The sequence below is a fragment of the Hordeum vulgare genome, chromosome 7H (assembly GCF_904849725.1).
Source record: "Hordeum vulgare subsp. vulgare chromosome 7H, MorexV3_pseudomolecules_assembly, whole genome shotgun sequence".
Classification (NCBI taxonomy): Eukaryota; Viridiplantae; Streptophyta; class Magnoliopsida; order Poales; family Poaceae; genus Hordeum; species Hordeum vulgare.
The window spans coordinates 15,723,969-15,744,038 of NC_058524.1; the positions used below are offsets into that span (position 1 = coordinate 15,723,969).

General features: G+C 41.1%; 1 long non-coding RNA gene across 6 annotated transcripts in view; it reads left to right on the plus strand.

Annotated features, from left to right (window-relative positions):
- Positions 1–20,070, plus strand: part of LOC123410846 — a 49,703-nt gene that overhangs the window by 21,274 nt on the left and 8,359 nt on the right. For 3 of the 6 annotated variants that reach the window (XR_006613110.1, XR_006613109.1, XR_006613112.1), the window contains exon 3: positions 3,504–3,603. This is a non-coding gene — a long non-coding RNA (uncharacterized LOC123410846). Of the gene's footprint in view, positions 1–3,295; positions 3,444–3,503; positions 3,604–20,070 lie in introns of those variants that run through there. The other 3 variants (XR_006613113.1, XR_006613111.1, XR_006613114.1) reach the window with 3 other exon arrangements.

Here is a 20,070-nt window from a genome sequence, read left to right on the forward strand (position 1 = left end):
GTCATGATAAGTAAAAAGTGAGCATGCGGTAATCCCCTCTTTTGGAATTCTACTACATATGTATATGCTTGAACTTTTCCAAGAATTGACTTCTCAAATAGTTGCTTCTTCATTTCTTGTATTTTTGCCCTAAAAACACGAACGACAATGTCTGGACGATCTTGTGGTGTTTGTCCATTCTCTAGTTCACTTGTGATCTCCTCCCAGTTGGGATTGCAGGTCATTGTTAGGAATACGTCCGGCTTTCCATATTTTCTAACCAATGCCATAGCATCTAGATACCGACGAAGTTTGTCTCGTGGCCCTCCAATAAATGATGAGGCTAGAATTCTTTGTTTTCCGACTGCATCTGCATTGTGTTGTCCAGCTTGAATGCTGTCTAGAAGGTCTTGGTATAGATCTGCTCTTATTTTCTTTTGATTATTCCAGATGTAGTCAAGTCTGGAGCTTTCAATCTTGATATATGTGTCTACAACAAACTGCTGAAAAAGCCGTCCGCCGTGTAAAATTGGGTTAAATATGCCTCGTCGTGTATGAAATTTATAGCGGTAGTATTCTCTCATGGTTACCCATAGGCCACTGATTGAGTCTGTGCAAACATTGCAATATAAAAAGTTAGTTTAGTAGTTAATATTGTATGAAAAATGAATTTTGAATATAATAGTATATGAATTTCTTACCTGGATCATCGTCATACCTGATATTATCAGCACCAATATCTTTGTCTCGTGTTTCCCTCTTTGGGATTTTCCTATGCCAACCCAGTTCAGCTCTTGGAAAGAATAGAGGGTACGATAACGGATCATAGCACCCGTAATATGACCGAATGTGCTCTTTTTCGTTATTGTTCCCATGTAATATTACATTTCGGTCATAAGTATCTTTTCTTTCATTTCCTTCAATCCACACTGCAGCTACCTCCGAATTGATTGACTCATTGTATGTTCTTTGGTCCAATCTTTGGTCAAGGTTTAAGACGAGTCTGTAGTCCTGAAGGTTTTCGGCTTGTCCCAAACTCCTAAACTGTTGAGAGTACGGGTTATCGCGTAGGATGTTTGTTATTATTCCAATCATATGCTTGTCTTGCTCGTACATTTCGTCATGACAACGGCGGTATCGATGCTCTAAGCTTGGATCATCATCGTAGAAGTATAGTTGTAGATGCTCTGGATCCGAGCGACTATTACCAAATGAATGTATGTTGTGATATATTTGACCATGTGCTCGAAAGGTGTAAATACCAGCCATTCGCATGTCAGTCGTGTCTTTGTCAAGTTGACAATATAAAGTTGTAAATGAGAAGTGCCCATTAAAAAATCTTATATTTTGCCGAAAATGCCGTGCATCAGACTCATTGCTTGTCCAAAGTCTCATTAGTTCAGGTGGTATATTGGGATTGGCTAGTCTTATCTGTCCTTTTCTACAACATAAACCCTTAGTTCCATACTTGAATTTGGTTGCATTGCAGAATCCACAATCTTCTTCTTTTTCGAGAACGTTTGTGCTTGTTGGTATGTTGTTGTAGACGAAATAATATGGATCAGGATTGAGACTTTCCTCATCATCTATGATTTCAATGTCCACTTCTCCATCCCACTCTGGTTTGATATGCAACATATAAAATTTAGTAAGTACTATTATAATTGTGCAAATTTATAGTAATAATTGTTTAAAGCATACCTTCACCGGTGAACACGTATTCATCTTCGTCCGTGTCTTCTTCAAATATGACTCCATCATTACCTGTGTTGTAATTTTTGATTATATATTTTGTTTGTATTGCCTAATAACATATATGTAATTGATAACATTACCGAGATCGTCGTGGTAGATTGATTTTACCGCGACATCTATTTCCATAATACTTGCTTCTTGCTCATATATGATTCCATCATCACCTATTTAATAATTTATCATCATTTATTAACTGTTATTATTTAAAAATATTTATATGTAATTTAAGAACTTACAGTGATCATCATTGCATAATGATTGTATTCGTGCTTCCACATCTTTGATTGTTGCAAGCATGTTGGAGGAGGGTATATTTGGCCATAAATCCACTTCTGTTCGTGCATCTGTTTCTCTTATGCTTGGAAACATTGGGGAGGGGATGTCTGTCCAGAATAGATGGTTAGCTGTATAGACATATTTGTATTGACTTGGAATGTGAGTATTAATTTGGGATTATTACCATAAATCATGACTTGTGGCTGCTCTAGAGTTTGGTTATTTTCATTGCAGTCTCCCATCATTGAAGCATCTTCTTTTGATGATATGGAAATAGTTTGTTTCCGTCTTTTTGTGAATTCTTCGTTACGACGGTGTAGCAACGCTTGCCTTTTTCCTGCTGCCACATGATCCCTGTATTTATAAGTAAATGTAGAAGTGCTGACGTCCTGTTCAGTTGCGACATATTCAGGATTCTCCATTGCTATTGAGTCTTTGGATGGTGTGTCCCGTTTCATTTGACGGTGAGCTACTACTTGTTTCATTCTTGCTTTCTTCTTTTCTGGTTTCATATTTTCATATCTTTGTTTTTCTTGTGCACGTTTTGCTGTCTTCTGTTCTGCTGTCTTTCTTGAATCTTTCTTTTGTTGATAGGCTTCACGGCGTTTTTTGAGTTTCTCCTGTTTTTCTTCATTCGTCATTCGTTGATACCGCTCTCTTTCTCTCTTTCTTATTTTTTCCTTAGTATCCATGATTTTAGGTTATGGCCCAAGTTTTTTCCTGCATGAGAGAAAGAAATATTTGTAATGCCATACATGATATTTTGTTTTGTGTGCATTGCATGTTAAAGTAAAATTGGATGCCATGAAGTTATATATACTTAAACAACCAAAATGGACTGAAAAACAATATAAAGTATTGAATATAAGTGTCTACAATTTCACTGATTGCAAAGCACGGAGCATTTAGTCTATGGGAAAGACAATCTTTCCTGCAAAGAATGGTGGAAACCTCCAGGTTCTGTTGATGGAAAGAGGAAAATAGACGCTGCAAATCCTGGTCCAGAAGATGCTGCCAAGCTTCTAAGGTAACTAATGGCCACTTTGATTGACAATTTCAACTATGAATTAACTAAACAAAAGCATGGCAAGCATGATAAATATGGTGTTCTCGGTGTTGTTTTGGTCCCTAAAAGGTCCATTCAAAATTATCATGTTATATGTGCAAGTTCACTGTTTTGATCATTTAAGCAGTGAACATTTCTTATATTTCAAGGTTTTTTATTTATGTTGTTCGCACAGCATCTCAGGTGGCACGAGCAACAACGGTTAAGCAGTATCCGTGCTATTCAAAAACCAAAGCTAGCCAGCAAATAGATGGATTTCTCAGGTTTGAACAATGCATGCCAAAGTTTATTTATTTCATGATTTTGTGTTGGTTCAGGAGTCTGGCATCATCTGTGATGGAGCTTTTGAGGGAATCAGGATTTGCACGTATGTCATCTGTCGTCTCGTGCTGTTGGTCTATTAACTGCCAAATCTGAACGTGAGTAGGACCATGGTGTGCTAGCCCAAGAATACTGTGAACGGAGAGATGAACTTCTTGGATCCCTGTATGACCTTGCAAAGCAAATTATAGAAGCAAAAATATCAGGTTTGGTCTAATTCTACGCCACTATTTTCTTAATGTTCTTCTTGTGCTTTTATAATTTGCAAGTTCATCATGTCTCTTAATTTCCTTGAGAACAACCAAAGCTAGCCAGCAAATAGATGGATTCCTAAGGTTTTAAACAATGCATGCCAAAGTTTATTTATTTCATGATTATGTGTTGCTTCAGGAGTCTGCATCATCTGTGATGGAGCTTTTGAGAGAATCAGGATCTGCAAGCATGCCAATGAAATCTAATCTATGGTCTCAGCTGGAAGGCCTCACAGATATGCTACTGGAGGGATATATTGGTCTATTAACTGCCAAATTTGAACATGGGCAGGACCATGGTGTGCTAAATACCTGTTGTAAAGCTGGCTTGACAAAGGCAGGTACTACAGGGCGACGTGTGAAATTGAGATGTTGATTGAACCAAAGGCTTGGGATTGTGTAAGATAACAATCACCTAGAGATAGTATTTTTAGAACCAACCGTGGCTGTCCCTAAGTAGGTTTTGGACTTCTGTAGGAATATAAATAGGACTTGGAGTCGTTGTACAGTATAATCTGATTCGTACACGGACATGCTTGACTGGCAAATTATCTGTAGCACCAACTGTGCCTGCTACTAAGTAGGTTTTGGACCTATGTAGGAATCTAAATAGGATTTGGACTCGTATTGGTCATATGCTTCGTCGCATGCATAGTATGCATGGCCATATTCCAAAAGTGTATCTAAAGTGAACAGCAGCTACGTATTCACGTGCAGGCTATAACTATAAATAATAGCCATCTGTCAACTCGGACATAAATAATAGCCATCTGTCAACTCGGACAAGATCCAGGTCCACGACAGCCTCCCCGTGATCGGCAGGGTACACCCCGACGCTGACTACACTGCCGTGGACTTCCGGCGCGACGCCACGCGTATTTTTTTACCAGAAAGCATGGTTTTTTTAGAAGGTGTTTTCTGAAATAAAAAATCAAGATTTTATTTAAAAGGAAAACATTTTTTTTGTGATAAATTACATTTTATTTGTAGTTTTTTGCGCTGTTTATTTTTTCTTATACATCCCTCACACACTCAAGGAGACAACAATCTGAAGCCCATATTTGTCGGAAAAAAACTGAATCTCATATTTGTAGAAATAAAATAATAAGAGCATTGCAATTGCTAGTAAACAATATGATAATTTGAACCAATACATAGGACCACCATCAAGCACAGAATATTGTTATAAAAAGTACATGTTTAGATTTCGTTGTAAGCTAGGAACTGAAAGTTATTTACAACTAACTATATGTAATTGACCCAGCTGGTCTATATCCAATGAATTATGAGAAGCCCTTTCATTTGCTAGTTATCTAAAGCTACCACCAGAGATTCCATCCAAAGCTTCTTCTTTCAGAAATAACATGCACATCCTGTTTGAGCAAGTAGAAGTTAGTACGACCAAACAATCAATCTTGAAAAAAGAATTTGTTATTAAAAAATCTTCCAAATCGTACTATTTTTACCAGATTTAAATTGAATTTTCCTGATACAACTGATTAATTCAAGTACACCGGCAGGCATGTTATCTTCACATTCATTGTCCTTGAATGTTAATAGTTGACCCAAAATTAGTTTTCTGAGTTCATATCCATCCTGTACAACCATTATTTTTGTAAACGAATGACATCAAAATAAGATGTGTAATTATAATATTAAATGATCTATACGGTCGCGATATTTACCTTTATAAATGGCAAATGTGGTCTTCCATCTTCCCATGTGGACATGAACAGGGGAACAATATAACCAGACAGTTCCCTTATATATATAAGAATACATATGTTAGTAATTTAAATTTAAATTCATTTTCAAAACAACAAATACTCACTATATAGTATTCATCTATTCAAAAATACCTGTTGTAAACTGGAATATCATCTAGGATTTTTTGATGCCATAGGAGAATATTCTCGTTCCATTTAGACCCAGGGCATGTTTTTGACATTGCTTTTGGTAAGTGTTCTGCAATCCATATAATTTTGCACATATTTTGCGAGTGGGTTGCATCTGTAAATTGGATTAATTGGAGTAGGGTCCAAAATATACACTGTTCTGGTATCTTTGTCCAATGTGAATAGAATGAAATCATTGTTGGATTGTACTGGAATATGGATCTGAAATAGGATATATACATTATAGGTGTAATAATAAAAAATGTAATGTGAATAGAACAAAATAATTATTCGATTGTACTGGAATATTGATCTGAGATAGGATACATATATTAGATGTAATAAAATTTATGTCAAAAGTATAAGGAAGTGTTCTCACCGATTTGCAGTTTGAAACATTATTTTTGATACCAGGCCAACTACAAACAGAATTTGCTAGTTGTTCCACATTTAACTTCTTACGAAAATCTGGGTGCCGTCCAAAATCAGTAGTAATCTAGTACACAAAAATAATTGGTTAGAAAGGTGATTAAAAAATTAAGAATATAGAAAAAAGGAAATAATGAATTTAATAACATACCCAAAATTTCATATCAAGATAATGCTTCATTATCAACCGATTAGTTTCTTTTGCCGTTTGGATGTCATCAAACATAATCTTCCGTACAACCAAATTAAAGCAATATTCGTCCATTGGTAAATCACCCTTTATCATTCCTTGTAGTTTTTTGAGAGACAAGCTAATTGGATATGGCTTTGAACTTTGGACCCATACTTTCCTGATGATGGTAGCAATTGAGAAAATATAAGATAATAAACCATTAAGAAAATAAGTTGTTATACAATTGCATTACTAATTTGAAATGACTTACTCTAAAATGTCGGTGTAATTGATTGACGTAATGAAGCTACAGAGTGCACTTGTTAACTCATTCAAACTCATATTTGAAAGAATAGATATCAATGATCTGTATTTCTTTTCAATAGATACTGGGATTTTCGGTTTTGATTCTTTTATATCATCTAGACTTTCCAATATTTGAATATCATCAGCATTTCCCATGGTGTCGTCATCACTTTGTTCAACACTCGTAGTCATATCTGCAGTGTTTGTTTTCCAACATAATAATATGCTGGCTAATTTATACCTAAAAGAAGTAATCATCTCCCGTGCAACACAAAAAAATATTAGTATATGTTAAAAAATAGCATAGTTTTTGTAAAATTAACATACTTCTGATATTGAAGAAAGAAAATATATACCTACGTAATTGTGTAGGGTAGAGAACAACCCGTGAAATATTCCATAAATTTGATCATAAACAAACCACATGAAGAACTATCTTTTTGAATTGGCTTTTGTAATTGTTCTGTGATCTTCCATTCAGTAAGATCAACGTCTTTCCAGTCATCACTTACCAAGTTATGACTTTTAAGGTGGTCCAAATTAAATTGTATTCCTCGTAGCTAAAAAAGAAATAGTTATCAGAAATGATACACATTAGTGAACAATGAATGTATGTCATTTACATATAGTAATTAAATTGGTGTTGTAACTAACCGTAATAGCGAGATCCTCTCGGTCAAACTTCCAACACAATGAGTCCAGTACTTGAATCTCACACTTTTTTTATTCAGAATGGCTAAATACCAATGTGTGTTTTTCGTATTTATTGGAAGTTCAATCTATAATAAAGATAATTAGTTTTAAAAAAAAAATTGAAACCTAGAACATGTAAATTATAGTTATGGATATTACCATGTCATGCTTCATATATTTTTTGACAAGCTATGTCATAAAGGCACTATCTTGTTGTATGCCATGCTCGCCATCACGTTTAAATAGTGAGGTAACAAAAGGACTCTCAAAATATACAATATTGTCATTCTGGAGATGTATTTGGTCCTTTATACAACATATATATGCATTGATCACCTGTAATGAAGATTCAAAAAATACATTACTAATAGATATTAGGAAATTGAAACATTTTTTGTTTGAGTAAGGGTACTTACATCATCATTGACAAACTCTTTTTCATCTAGCAGACACATTAATTGCTTTTGTAAGACAATACTTCCATCTATCTGAACCAGCAATTGTTTCCCAGGGTTTAATTCTATTGCTATATGAGCACATAGATCATGATCAGTTAATGTATACTCTGCAAAAAACAAATAATTTAAGAATATATATTGGATATGAAAATACACATCATAAGAAAAACAAATACCTTGTGGGAGGTAATAATATGTCTGATCATCTTTGATCTCTTTATTTGAATATGGATCCTTAAAATCATGTAATGGAAAATCAGAAGATAATGTGGGGCTGGATGGTGCTGGATCATATGTCTCATCAACTTTGATCTCTTTATGTAAATTTGGTTCGTTAACATCATGTAATGACAAAACAGGAGATAATGTGGAGCTAGATGGGGCTGGAGTTGATGGTAATTGATCATGATCATGATCATGATCTATCTGAATGTCTGATTCCGGCACAATCGATTCAAAACAATCAGAAAGAGGAGTAGATGTTGACATAGCTGATGATTCCAGAAAACCTGATTCAGTTTTTTTTGCTTTTTTCGTAGGTCGGTTATCAAAATCCTCTGCAATATTAAGTTCACTGTTGTCATCTATTTTCTGCAGTCACAACCAAAATAAATGGCAAACCTTCAACTGTCAGAAACACTGTCGCAGGAATCTGTTTAAACAGAGATAAGATACAAAACGGCAACCACTATCGCAGGAATCAGTTTAAACAAAGGTAAGATACAAAACGGCAACCATGGTGATCATTCCATGAAAATCTCATACATATTCGCTGTACAATAAAAAAATAAAGGCTGAGGTTTAAATTGAGAACCGGGACTAATTGGTTCATAATTTATGCATGTCCCCAACATGAATATGGCGGCCTTTAACATAAGATTCCCGATGATACTGACTTTTTTCATCTGAATAATGATTTACAACCTAATATTTTACACACTGCACAAAGCACTCACTTCCGAAACAGAACATAAGATTGGACATACTTACAGTAAGCATTCCACACCATGCACATATAACAGAAGCCATTATGTACACAGAAGGAAAAGCGAGAGAAAGATAAGCTACTTGGTCTCCCATACCCTGATGTTACCATCTATGAATAGTGTCTCAGACATTACATACCTTTGGTGTACCCATCGTTGGCGATATTAGATGGCTCGAAGGATATTTTTCTACCTCCGGCGAAGATTCTTGTACCTCCGGCGTACATTCTTCTACCTCCGGCGAACTTGTCGCTTCTGCCTCCATCAAACTTGAAGGCCGCCACTAGTAGAAAACAGGCCTTTGGCCTGGACCATTTAGTCTCGGAGTGCCTCTGGGCCGGGACTAAAGGCCCGGCCACGTCCCCCAATTCTCAATGCCTCCCTCGAGGCTTTAGTCCCGGGCCGTAAGGAGCCTTTAGTCCCGGTTCGTGTCCCAAACCGGGACTAAAGGGCTACGCGGCGGGCAGTGGTGGTGGCAACCGTTCGTATCCCCCTTTAGTCTCGGTTGGTGGCTCAACCCGGGACTAAAGGCCTAACACGTGGCATGCCTTGGTTGTGGCGGCGGTTGGTATACCTCTTTAATCCCGGTTGGTGGCTCAACCCGGGACTAAAGGACTAACACGTGGTCTGTCGTAGTGGGGCGACCGTTGGCATACCTCTTTACTCCCGGTTGGTGGTTGAACCCGGGACTAAAAGCCTAACACGTGGCCTGCCGTAGTGGTGGCAACCGTTTGGTATACCTCTTTAGTCCCGGTTGGTGGCTCAACCCGGGATTAATGGCCCAAACGGTTTGCATCCCGCGTCGTTCCGGGCGATGAAAAGCACGAACCGAAGCGTACAGTCGCCATTTCTCTGTTCTTCTTCTCTCTCGCGTCGCCCTCTCTGTTATTCTTCTCTCTCGCGTCGCCCTCTCTGTTCTTCTCCTCTCTTCTTCCCTTCTCTTCTTCCACCATGCCAACTATCTTTCGTGAGGTGGTCGCGCATGGCGCGACGAAGCTCCGTGTCGTGTACACGAACCTGAGCACGGAGGTGCCGTATTTCCTTCAACAGTTGAAGGAACGATGGTTTAACCACGCACCGGATCATGAGAAGTTCTTCGGGCTTGATATGGAGTACACGGCCGATCAACATGGTGTTGCCGTCATCCAAATATGCTTCGCAAGCCATGTCTTGATCTTCCAATGGGCGAAGTAAGTTTTGAGGCTTTCTTTGATCCAAGATAATCCCTCCCCTAGGGTCACTACTCCCGCGTTCACATGGATTTTGTGTATTTGTGTATCTGATTAAGTAGCGTAGTAGATTTTGTGTATTTGTATATTTGATTTAGTAGTGTAGTATGTGTGGAATACATTTGATTTAGTAGTGTAGTACATTTGATTTAGTAGTGTAGTACATTTGATTTTGTGTATTTGTACATTTAATTTAGTAGTGTAGTACATTTGATTTAGTAGTGTAGTATGTGTGGAGTACATTTGATTTATTTGTGTTCATTTATAATTCACATTGGATAGAATTTTGTCAATCCGGTAAGACTTAGTTTGTAGTTTGGATTTACTAGTTAACAAGCTTTCTTTTGTTTGCATATTATGCATAATGTCCATAATCTATCATAGTGAATTCCACGTATAAGTTTATTTGTTTCTATCATAGTTGGTTCCCTTCAAATAGTTGTAGTGAAACATGTTTCCTTATTGCAGCAGTAGGTTCATAATCTATCTCTAGGTTCCATTGCATATGTGCTATATGAATCCTAAAGATAAGTTTCTCTTTAGTTGTAGTGAAACATGTTTCCTTATTGCAGCAGTATGTAACAATTTGTCCATTTTAATTTGTTTCTGTTGCAGGAGTTGACAAGCATTGTCCAGGACTCATGGAGTTCCTTCGCAGCGGCGTCACTTTTGCTTCCGTTGACATAAGGAACGACAAGCTGAAGATGAGGCACAGCTTCGGTATTGACATACCAGCTGGTTGCCTCGTTGATATCCAAACGATATTCAAGGTTCAACATGACAGGACTTCGATGGCTCGTATGACAGTTGCCTTGATCGACGATTCATATGCTGATATGAAGACCAGTTTCCCAAGGTCTCAGCACAGAGTTGGGAGAAGCGCCCACTTGATGATATCAACATTGAGTATGCAGCAAAAGATGCATATGTTTCATACGAGTTGTACCGCAAGATTCGAGTCGTCCACTATGGCCAGCCTCACCTATATCCCCTCGAGGAAGGTGGACATTCTGATTCAGATGATTCAGACGAGTAGTGTTCTTAACGTCGAACACTTGTATATATATCTATTGTAGCTATTATTATGTACTGTTTGGACTAGTATCATGTACTTCTTGGACCAATTTATATATGTCTAGTTTCTGTTTGTGCCATTATAGTTTCCAAATTTGAATGGTTTAGCCCTTTCTAACTTCATTTGCTACTTTTGAATGGTTTAGCCCTTTCTAACTTCATGGTATCATGCATTTCGACCACATATATATACAAAAAGTCTTCAGTTCAAATAAGTTCAAAAAATGAAATCCCTTTTGTAACAGATCTGTTTTTGATTAAAACAATCACTTCTCCTTCTTCTCCTTGTGCTAGATATTGGTTATGCACTAGGGGAAGTAGGAGTAGCGACCATCATCGACGGTTGGAAAATGAGGTGAGCTAGTGTCCACCATATATGAGAGAAGAAGAAATCCCTTTGTGATGTGCCTTTGAATGGTGCATTTTGAACACAAAAAAAAGTATGGAGTTCAAATAAGTAAAAAAAATAAAATCCCTTTGTAAGAGATGAGTTCTCGTTCGAAACCCTGCTACTTCGAGAGAGATTGTCAGTTTTCTACACGAAGTGCATCCAGTTTTTGTCGTAGCCCTCTCAACATTTTAACACATGCTATGTGGGTGAAATGATGATAGCATGCCAACTTTCAACATTTTCAGAGTTCATTTGTAGTGCTTTTCAATTTCAGGGTCAACTAGCTCAAAAAAAAGTAAATGTAAGAAATATACCAAATGAAGTCACAAATTGTTGAAATTTTGTGATGTGCCTTTGAATGGTGCATTTTGAACACACAAAAAGTATGGAGTTCAAATAAGTTTAAAAAAATGAAATCCCTTTGTAAGAGATGAGTTCTCGTTCGAAACCCTGCTACTTCGAGAGAGATTGTCAGTTTTGTACACGAACTGCATCCAGTCTTTGTCGTAGCCCTCTCAACTTTTTAACACATGCTATGTGGGTGAAATGATGATAGCATGCCAACTTTCAACATTTCCAGAGTTCATTTGTAGTGCTTTTCAATTTCAGGGTCAACTAGCTCAAAAAAAAAGTAAATGCAAGAAATATACCAAATTAAGTCAGAAATTGTTGAAATTTTGTGATGTGCCTTTGAATGGTGCATTTTGAACACATAAAAAGTATGGAGTTCAAATAAGTTTAAAAAAATGAAATCCCTTTGTAAGAGATGAGTTCTCGTTCGAAACCCTGCTACTTCGAGAGAGATTGTCAGTTTTGTGCACGAACTGCATCCAGTCTTTGTCGTAGCCCTCTCAACTTTTTAACACATGCTATTTGGGTGAAATGATGATAGCATGCCAACTTTCAAGATTTCCAGAGTTCATTTGTAGTGCTTTTCAATTTCAGGGTCAACTAGCTCAAAAAAATAAGTAAATGCACGAAATATACCAAATTAAGTCTGAAATTGTTGAAATTTTGTGATGTGCCTTTGAATGGTGCATTTTGAACACACAAAAAGTATGGAGTTCAAATAAGTTTAAAAAAAATGAAATCCCGTTGTAAGAGATGAGTTCTCGTTCGAAACCCTGCTACTTCGAGAGAGATTGTCAGTTTTGTACACGAACTGCATCCAGTCTTTGTCGTAGCCCTCTCAACTTTTTAACACATGCTATGTGGGTGAAATGATGATAGCATGCCAACTTTTAAGATTTCCAGAGTTCATTTGTAGTGTTTTTCAATTTCAGGGTCAACTAGCTCAAAAAAATAAGTAAATGCACGAAATATAACAAATGAAGTCAGAAATTGTTGACATTTTGTGATGTTCCTTTGAATGGTGCATTTTGAACACACAAAAAGTATGGAGTTCAAATAAGTTTAAAAAAAATGAAATCCCTTTGTAAGAGATGAGCTCTCGTTCGAAACCCTGCTACTTCGAGAGAGATTGTCAGTTTTGTCCACGAACCGCATCGACGACGCCGTCAGGCTGCCCGACGTCCTGCTCGCCGCCGTCGCTGTCGTCCTCCTCGCCGCCGCCGTCCTCCTCGCCGCGCGCCGCCGTCCTCCTCGCCGCGCGCCGTCAACACCTCCGGTCGGTAAGCCCCGCCCCCTCCTCCCCAACGCTCCGGCCAGTAGAAGAAAGGAAGAAAAAGGAGAAGAAAAGAAGAAAAAGGAGAAGAAAGGAAGAAAAAGGAGAAGAAAAGAAGAAAAAGGAGAAGAAAATAAGAAAAATAAAAAGATTTTTTTGTGATTTAATTCCTATTGTTATTAGGTTTGTGCTAGATTATTAGGGTTAGTAATATTTAGAATTAGGTTAGGGTTACAAGAAGAAGAAATATGAACAAAAATAAGAAAATAAGATAGTGTATATGAACAAAAATATGTATAGTGTCATTTAATTTTGCTATTGTATAGTGTATATTCTTAATTTTGCTATTGTGTAGTGTATATGCTTAAGTGTTAATAGTGTTTCTTAGATTATTGCTTAATTTTGCTATTGTATATGCTTAAGTGTTAATAGTTTAATTTTCTATTGTATATGATTAAGTGTTAATAGTTTATTTTTAGCAAGAAAATTAATAGAACTAGTTTATTTTTTAAGTTCATTTTACGATGCCTATCCCGCATCCTCGTCGTCGACTTGGCGGAGGACACCTGCTTGATCAGAGGGGTCCTGTCCGGGACTGGTCTCCGCCCGGCTGGTATTGGGATGTGCTACCTTCCGGGGGGCGTAGGTTGGTGAGGAGCCAGCCCATCGTTGACCCGATCCTTGTTTCGTGGCGGTCGCGTGGGCCAGTGAGGGTGCCGAGGCTTCCGGACACCGCGGAGGTGGTACGTCACCGTGTCAGCGAGGAGGATGAGCACGTCCGTCGCTACATGGATGCGTTGGAGGGCAGGTTCAAGCATACCTGGCAGGTTCTTCGGGGATCTCACTTGAGCTATGATCCTGTGATGGTTCCTTCTCTTTGGGTGTCCACGGCCCGCGCCGATACGTGTCGGGCGCTACGGTTCTAGATGTATCAGTGATGCTATATGTATGATAGTATTCGAGGAGTATTAATGATAATATTCGACGATGTACGGACAAAAGTGATGATATATTAGCTTATAATTGAATGCATGCTAATTTGAATAGTACTTTATTTTACGATTTGGTTTTGCTTATTGAATGCTCAAATTGGAAAAGTACTCCTACTTTGAATACTATGCAGAAATCTAGGAGTCCCGGGTGGAGCCACGACCCGGGACTTAAGTTGTTTTGGAACGGAGTTCCTGATAGAATAATTCTTTTTTGGTACAAAGGATAAGAGAATCCGTTTTTTGCAGAACTATGGATCCACATATCAGGAACCTCGAAGAGCAAGAACTTCTCGAAGATATAATGAAAGACGGCCCCGACGTTGAACCAGCTGAATCTCCGTCGTCATATCTAAACCAGGACATTGGAATGGAGGTCGAGCGACACGAAGATGAAGCCGATGGGGCAGGAGATAGGTCCAATGACGGAGAAGGTGATAGCTCCACTGATGGAGAAGCCGGTGAAGAAATAATAAAATCCGGTAAGGTATACATATGAAGTTCGACAATCACTTGTAATATGTGAAAAATATTGGAGATAGCTCTATATTGTATACATATACATTTATTTGACGAATGTTTCTCCCTCTTAGGCCTCCACATCGAGCAAAACTAGGAAACGAGGCCTGACTAGAAAGTTGGATGCACGGACGCATTACACCTTTGAGGTGATATTTCCTACGGGCGAACCCAAGCTTCCAATGCTGCTGACACATTCAAGAAGCAATGCGGAGTTCTCGTTAGGGATCACGTCCCGATCAGCGTTCGGGAGTGGAACAAGCGCAAAGGGGCAGCCGATAGTGACTATGTCGCCGAAAGGTACAAAGATAATCTTTGGAATGATCTCATGTCACATTTCAACCTGCCAGAATGTGAGAATGAAGACGCCGCAGACAAACTGAGGGCCAAAGTCAAGCAGTGGACTCTGAAGAAGATGGCCGAACTGTTCCGTAGCTGGAAGAAGAAGCTATGGAAAAACTATCTGAAGACAAAGAAAGTGCTAGTATTCGAGGGGTATCTAGCCAAGCAGGCGAATCACTGGAAGGCATTTCAAGAGTACAAGGAGTCAGAAGATGCCCAGGCATTATCAGAAAAGAACAAGATAAATGCCGACAAGAAGAAATATCACCACAAGCTGGGGCCAGGGGGCTATGAGACTGCCATCCCAAAGTGGGATAAGAAAGAGCAAGATCTGATAGATAAAGGCATCGTACCAGAACCACTCCGTGATGAGTGGGAATTGAGAGCAATAAATTGGTTCCTTGCGCATGGTGGGTCGTGCGACGAAAAAACAGGGGACCTCATCTGCAATGACGGTCTTAGGATACCCAGGGAGAATTGGAAAAGGATAGTGAAAGAAATTAAGGAGGGAAAAACAAAGTTCACTGCAGATAGAGATAAAGATTTTCTCACACTGGTCCTCGTCAATGATGAACATGGAGGACGAACGCGAGGCTTCGGTCCTTCTTACCCGTGGTGGCTTGGGTTTGCCAGAGACCAAGATACTTATAGAAGCCGTGAGAGAGCAAAGAAGCGGCAACAGGATGAGGAGAATGACATGTTCCACAAGTTGCTTGCCAGGATTAACGAGCAACAGAAGCAGATTTATGAGCTTAGAGGAGTACCGCGCCAGGAAGATCCTGCACTTGATATTACCGGCGCCCATCTAAGCGGAAAAGCAGCGTGGATGAATCTGAGGCCCCGCCCGACGATGCACGAAGAATGATAGAGGGTAGTCCCGGCTACCCCGTGGATGGAATCAAGGAGTCAACATCATGTGAACTCCATCAGAAATTCAAGAACATATCCATGAAGGTGGCCGTCGGACAAGGTTTACCTTCTGGCCCTGATGCACGCTGGCATGGCCGTGAGATCCCAGCTGGCTTTGCTAAAGTCGGGGTGGATGAAATCATGACGGGGTTTAATGATATGGAGCTCGACATAGCTGGACCCGAAGATGAGAGGACACTCGGAGAAGTACTGGGTGGAGTCATCCTATGGGACAAGAACTACATCAAGCTTCCAGGCTCGGCCCCAAGGACAACACCGCCTCCGAGTCGTCGCAGGTCACCTACACCTCCATTACCTCCAAGCCCTCCACATGACGTCGGCCAGCACAACACGAGTCCATCTCGATCACCGCCGCCGGACTTGGGTCGTCCGTCTCCGCCGCCGCCCGCACAGGATACTAAGCGGAAGCGTGCTAGCAAGAACGCTTCATCGATGATTTCTAAGCGACGGATCTCCCCAAAGCGCAAACTGTCGCCCCTCCCAAAGGTACCTCATGCTAATCTTCCTATCAGACCTTATGATCGTACCCCCGAGGAAAACGCCAGGATAGCAAAGGAACAACATGATGCGCAGATGAAAAAGAAGGAACCCGAGCCCCGCCGGAATACACCGAGAAGCAAATAGCATGGGCAAAAGACTTCATAACCCTTCCATCACAGTATGACTTACACTATAAGCCTGATGACTATACACGCACATTGCAGAAGGAAGTGAAAAAGAGCAGCTCACGTGCAAGTGCAAGTGGGAGCAAATCAAGTTCAACTACAAGCAAGAAAAAATCAGACGTTCCTCAGCTTGGACAACAGGCCAAACAGTCGATCCCACCCCTCAAGGTGTTAACCGAGAATGTTCCCCCTCCGGTGCAGGGGCAAGCTTTTGAAAGAGCAAAGGAGTTGGCGGCTTAATGTGGTATCTCGGTTGAAGATTTGCTGGCTTCCCAAGACGACAGGATACCCAAGGCTGTGGTAGCCCCTAAGCCACAGTTTGTCATGGGAGAGCCTTTGGTCAGCAAAGATGATCTCCCAACAAATATGCGTTACTTGCATAAATGGTACTTAAGTGAATCAAAGAATGGGAGAACGATGATCGTGCTGAGTGTTCCACGGGAGTACTACGGCCGCTCCGAAGAAATCCATATCGACTTTGATGAACTCTTCTAGATGTACAATGGCGACGCCCTCGACAAATCGCTTATGAGTTACTATTGTCTGTAAGTTTTTCAATTCGTTGTCTACATATAACTTGTTTAGTTATTTCAATTCATTGTCTATATATAACTTGTACTCTATTATGCAGAATGAAGATTCTGGATTATAAAAGTAAGAGCATCCTAAATATTGGGTTTATTGACCCAGATAAAATACATGTAGCGACGCTAACTGACAAACCCAAGGAGACGGAGGAAAACCTTCTAAGGTTTCTAATAGATCAAAATTTCTGTAACCACATACTGTTTCCATACAACTTCAGGTGAGGGTCTTTACTTTGTTGTGTCCATTCACTTATAAGTGTAATTGATAAGTTACTGACATATATATATATATATATATATATATATATATATATATAGACACACACACACACACACACATGTGCAGCTTCCATTGGATTCTATTAGACATTCAAATTGATAAGGGAAGAGTTGATGCCTTCGACCCATTATCGAGACCTTTGGAATAGTTCCAAAGCCTGCAGGACATGCTCCAAGGGTAATTTTAATCATTCTTGCGCTCTATCGATCTCTTTCGATGATTTTCTGATATATCAATTGATGAAAAACTTAGCAAATCATTATCCTTGTCGGGCAGGGTTTGGAAGCGGTTCAAGTGCGTGACTCCCGGTAACTTTCCTGAGAAGCTGACCTTTAGAGCGGCTGAGGTAAGTAGTAGTATGATATATTTCTATTAATTTTTAATACATTTATGATGCTAGATTATTATTTTGATTATATATATTTTATTCTCGTAAAATACGACCAGCAGCCACGGGGAACGCATCTATGCGGATACTATGTTTCCGAGACCATTCGCACGTTTACCTCTGAGTTCAAGGATCACAGATTCAACGTAAGCAATGAACATTCACACCTCTATTTTTACCCGCCATTCTTTGTTATCATGATTGATATTCATATTCATCTCCTCTTCTTATATAGCACACGGCCATGAGGACGAAGGTCCTACCAGAGCAACGCGCGATTGCTGTTGCAGAGGAGTTTGCGGGATTTCTGAGGACGGAAGTTATAGAGCTCAAAGGACGATTTAGTGTAGCTAAGGGCCATTACTGATGTTCGTCCATGTAATCGAATAGACGGGCTCTAGTCCCGATAATTCAAATCTCCATATAATTGTATATATATGCTCGCTTGTAAGATAAGTTAATCTTATATATATATATATATATATATATATATATATATATATATATATATATATATATATATATATGCATAATTATTTCTATTTAAATTATATAAAAACTAATTCCCGAACACCAAACGAGGCATCACGTTAATCTGCCGAACACCTAAGCCCTAAAACCCTAAAACCCAAAAATAATTTCATTCAAAAAAATAACCCAAAAACCAGCAAAATCAGAAAATCTTTAGTCCCGGTCCGTGTAACGAACCGGGACTAAAGGGCCTGCCCCTGGGGCGCTACGAGGCGCCCACGTGGAGCACCTTTAGTCCCGGCTTGTAAGAGGGCCGGGACGAAAGGTTAGGCCTTTAATCCCGCCCCTTTAGTCCTGGTTGATGAACCGGGACTAAAGCCCCTTACGGGACGGGGCTAAAGGCCCCGTCCTCACTAGTGCTCCTTACCCGCGTGGAACGCAACACGGGACGGCTCTAAATCCTGCAACTCACCCCGGCGTGGCCGGTGTGCCTCGCTGTGCACGGTGGCGAGGACGCGTGGCGGTGGCACGCACGGTACAACCATGTCAACTTCCGGGCTCTACGTCAACTTGCCCGGGATGGCATGGTGCACGGCTTGCCGATGGTAGATGAAGCCGATCGGGTATGCGAGGCCTGCCATCCCGGCAAGCATCGACACACGCCCTTCCCCGACAAGGCTCTCAACCGAGCCACGACGCCGCTGAGTTGGTCCACGCCGACCTATGCGGACCATTCAACCCACCCACGCCAGGGGGAAATGATATTTCCTCCTGCTGGTCGACGACCACAGCAGACACATGTGGCTGGTGCTGCTCGCCACCAAAGATGAGGCGCAGGCGGCGCTGAAGCGGTTCCACGCCACGACGGAGCACGAGTCCGGGCACAAGCTCAAGGTGTTGCGCATTGATCGGGGGGTGAGTTCACCTCCCACAGCCTCGGCGAGTATTTCGCTGACAAGGGGATGAAATGACAGCTCACCGCGTCGTACACGCCTCAGCTGAATGGCGTGGTGGAACAGCGGAACCAAACGATCGTCGGCATGGCACGCAGCTTCCTGAAGTCCAAGGGCATGCCGGGGCGGTTTTGGGGCGAGGCTGTGACGACGACTGTGTATCTCCTCAACAGATCCACGACAAAGAGCGTTGAGAAGATGACACCGCATGAGGCGTGGTGTGGGCGTCGTCCAAGTGTTCACCACTTGCGCACATTCGGGTGCATTGTGCATGTCAAGGTAACTAACCCAAGTCTGAAGAAACTTGATGACAGGAGCCAGCCCATGGTATTTCTCGAGTATGAGCCTGGCACGACCGCGTACCGTGTGCTGCATCCCTCGACGAACCGTGTACACGTCTCCAGGGACGTGGTTTTCGACGAGGATGGCTCCTGGGAGGCTGGGACTGGTGCGCTATGGCCGATGGAGGGAACCAGGCACAAGCGCTGGACACCTTCACGGTCGAGCTCGAGCACGGCCTGCGGGCTGACATACGCGACGCCCAAGACGATGCATCGACCACGACCTCGCCGCCTCCCTCGCCTCACACACCCGACGCCGGAGGGTGCTCTCCGGCCACTCCCACGCCCGACGCCAGAGGGGACTCTCCGGCCACTCCCACGCCCTACGCCGGAGGGGCTTCCCCTGCTACTCTCACGACACAGGAGCCCATGACGTCGATCTCAGCGGCGTCCGGCGTCGAGTTCGCGTCCCTGCCAATGGACGCATCTGAGCCGTCCCCTGGAGCGGAGGCACCAAGGCGGTACCGGACGCTAGACAATCTCTCGGAGACCACGAGTGAGGTCGAGGTGGAGTACAACCCACTCTGCTTGCTTGCAGGAGAGGAGTCGGCTTCTTTCCTCGAAGCCGAGAAGGAAAAGGGTTGGCGGAACGCCATGGTCGAGGAGATGCGGAACATCATCGACAACACCACGTGGGAGCTCACCGACCTCCCGCCTGGCCATCGCGCGATAGGCCTTAAATGGGTGTACAAGCTGAAGA